General features: G+C 38.1%; 1 long non-coding RNA gene across 1 annotated transcript; it reads right to left on the bottom strand.

The window, feature by feature from the left end:
• Nucleotides 1-674: 674 nt before the first annotated feature.
• LOC147280249 (uncharacterized) lies at nt 675-2874 on the bottom strand. The gene is made up of 3 exons (XR_015123650.1): nt 2499-2874; nt 1768-1825; nt 675-770 (listed from the first exon to the last, which is right to left on the bottom strand). It is a non-coding gene; the product is annotated as an uncharacterized LOC147280249 (long non-coding RNA).
• Between the last annotated feature and the right edge of the window lie 750 nt (nt 2875-3624).

Here is a 3624-nt window from a genome sequence, read left to right as displayed (position 1 = left end):
TGGTTGGCATTCATATTGTGTGTTGCTGGAGTATAATGTTAAAATTACTACTGATTTACAACTACTTTTATTGATTTGTAATTGTTACTATTCCATAGCAACAATAATATTAATGTTATGAATTGTTACTATTCGACAGTAACAATTATATTTATCAGTAACAATATGTAAATGAGGTTATGATTGTTACTGCCAAGCAGTAATTGATTTGGGTTTATTTCTATTTTAGTTTTTTGTAATTGTATCATGGGTTTATAATTCATTTGGTTGTTTATGCTTTCGCAAGGATTGTATTGGGTTTAAATTATATTCTCTAATTTATTGTTATTGTTACTATTAAACAATAGTAACAATAGGTGATTATTCTTATTCGATAGTAACAATTATATTTACTATTAAAACGCTAATGATTATTGACAGAACTGTCCTCGGATTCCACCCTGAAACCCGGAGAGATTCTGTTGGGATCCAAAATCAAGGAACATCCTACCGAAAATTTGGCAGAACCTCCCCTAAAAATAGACTAACCCAAAAAGTTCAAAACATGTAAAAGCACTTCTAAAAACTTCAACTACCTCTACCACAACCAAAAAGGGTCTCAGACCCAACAATTTCAAGAAAAACCATCTAAGAAATTTAAATGTGGTATTCAGAGCTACTATTCTATTACAAGGAATTTACAAAGTTAAATTGGAGCCTACAAGGTCTGAGTAAGGAAGTGGACGTAAATGCCTCGACGTGATCGGCTCGACCTCCACCGAAACTATTACCTGGGGGACAATTTAAGACAAAACAAGATAAATTGTGAGATAAACTCAGTGAGTGGACAGGTTTATGGAAACGAAAACAAAGCAAATCTTCCTGTTCAGAAAATCCTTCAAAAACACATTTAGCTCTAAAACCTCACATCACTCTTTGAAATCACCCACCTTTCAAAATATTTTCAAAATCTCTTCTTTCAAATCCATTTTAAATCACCTCGAACCGTAAATCAAACTCTGAAAAACAATTAATACTCTCAAGTTGTAAAACTGTTAAAATATCTAAAACAATACGCAATGCCTTACTAAAACTGTCATTTAAAACATTTATTGGTGTAATATAATTCTTTAAAATACTCCACAACTGAAAACTCACGCCACACTAGTACCCGGGGAAACTGCTGGTCATACACTGCCGAGTCATCTCTAGGCAAGTGCAGAGCAAATCTATACATGCTGTGATGTTGGTCATACACCGCCGACTAGGCAAGTGCAGAGCAAATGCTGGTCGTACACCGCCAACTAGGCAAGTACAGGGCGAGTGTCATTCTGGTCATACACCGCCAACTAGGCAAGTGCAGAACGAATGCTGGTCGTACACCGCCAACTAGGCAAGTGCAGAGCAAGTGCTGGTCATACACCGCTGAGTCATCTCTAGGCGAGTGCAAAGCAAATCTATACCTGCTAAAGGGGGTACTAATATGGCGGTTTAAAACTACTCATTTAACTTCATAAAATTAGTAACTCAAATCAAATCCATGTCAAACGATACTTAAACCATTGAAATTTACCACATATGTTCATAAGGAAAATGTCAAACTCTCAATCAACATTTTAATTCAAGACTCATGATAACCAAATTAAATAATAAAATCATAATTTAAGAAAACACTTTAATTCCAAGTCAAAGATCCAATTCAACTTCTATTATCTCTCAAACAAATTCAATAAGCAAATGAGTAAAACATGAATTTAGAAGAGTATTTGCAAAATAAAATCCACTCACAATGAAAAGTCCTAGCTTCGATCCCCCGCCGGATCGTCTAGGCCCACGGTCGTCTCACCTATAGAATAAACAATAAATAATATTATTAGTCTCGACTTCAACGACCAATTACAAAGTGTGTGTATAAAACTAGGTATTTCGTTCAACCCCCTATTTTCAATGGTAAAAATCAACTTCATCTTAAAGCCCATAAATCCAAATCAGTATATATTCTTTCCGGCTCAGAACCCACAACACACAAAACTTTTTAATCCGTCAACTCTACTCAAATAAAACTTCTTGCATAGGACACCACGGTCGGAGTTCGTCCGAAAGTCGTTTCGGTAACCAAAAGTATCCAAATAACACCCAAAATTGAAGTGTCGTCAATTTGGGTAGCACCCAACAATCCAAAACAACGACCGACTAATGTGAGTCTTGATTTCGAGTCATCTTAAAGAATTGACGGCTGAGTGGTCGGAACCACCGCCATCGCCACCCACCATAGTGAATCCTACAACCATAATTCAAAAATCCTCTAAATTACTCTAAATTTTGATCCTAAACATCAATCATCCTTCCTAAGAGGTGGAAATCGCCCAATAATAGACCAAGAACAATCTCCAAAACCAAATTTCAAAGCATACCCCAATTGGCTTTAAACCCCCAAATTTCAAGTTTCAAATTTCAAGTTTTTAACAACCAAATACATAAGGGAATGAAAAACCCAGTAGGAGAGAAAGAAAACCCACCGGAAAAAGCATTGATTGGCGACGGGGGATGGCCGGAATCCGGAGAGCAATGGCAGCGGGCTGGGTTTCCTCTGGCCTTGTTCTCGCGTGTGTGGGGGCTGGGCTGCAAGGGGGAGGCTGTTGGGGTATCGGTGCCTGCGAGAAGGGCTCGCCGGTGGCCTGGGCGGGTCCTGTTATGGTCGGAATTGGCCGGGCTAGCCTGAGTTGGTCGCGCGCAGTGGAGGAGGCAGAAGAGGGAGTCACGGAGAGGGAGAAAACTGGCGGGTCTGTGGGGTCGGTGACGATGAGAGGGACTCGTCGCCGGCCTTTGGTCGTCGGGAAGATGGCTGGAGCTGGCTACGCCGGTGAGAAAAGAGAGGGGGAGAGTGGTTCGGGAAAAAAGAGAGAAGGCGAGAGAGTGAGGGTGGGGTGCAGACGCGGGGGAGAAAAATGAGGGAGGAGAGAGTGTTACAGAAAATTCTAAAGAGAGAAATCCCCCTTCGTATTTAAATCCCACTTTTATAAATTTACAATATGGCCCTTCACTTCACATGCCCATATCTCTCAAACCGTAACTCGGATCGACACGTGCTACGTGTCTATGAAATCGTGGACTCGAAACCTATCCAACGGACCTAAAGTCAAAATCAAAACCCCATTTATTTTAAAAGTCAACTTTAGGTCAAGCCCACATTAAAACAAAAACAAAAATAAATAAAGATAAATCAAAATTAAATCAAAACCCTTTTTATTTTCTCTAAATAAATCACAAAATCTTTAAAATACAATTTAACATCCTTTAAAACCTCTTAAAACCATAGTTAAATAAAAATTTAAATTTCTAGTAGAAATTTGTGTCGGGTCGTTACAATTATGGATGCCTCATCTTGATTTTTTGTGTTTTATGATGGTTATTATTTAACATGTTTATGGAATGAAAAATACCTAAATTATGATTTTTTTTGGTAGTTTGTGTACCAATTGGCACTGAAATGAAGAAAAAAAAAATTTAAGAAGGAAAAAAAAATGGCATTAAAAAAAAAAAAAATTGTGGCGCGCTACAAGTTGTAGCATTGGGTTTTTTAAAAAGTGGGCCACTATAGTAGTTCACTGTAGTGGATGGGCCGGATAAATAGTAGATTTTTAA

Source organism: Dryas octopetala, chromosome 7 (genome assembly GCF_963921425.1).
Source record: "Dryas octopetala chromosome 7, drDryOcto1.1, whole genome shotgun sequence".
NCBI lineage: Eukaryota > Viridiplantae > Streptophyta > Magnoliopsida > Rosales > Rosaceae > Dryas > Dryas octopetala.
The sequence above is the reverse complement of the archived record's forward strand: the minus strand, read 5'-3'. Positions and strand labels throughout refer to the sequence as shown.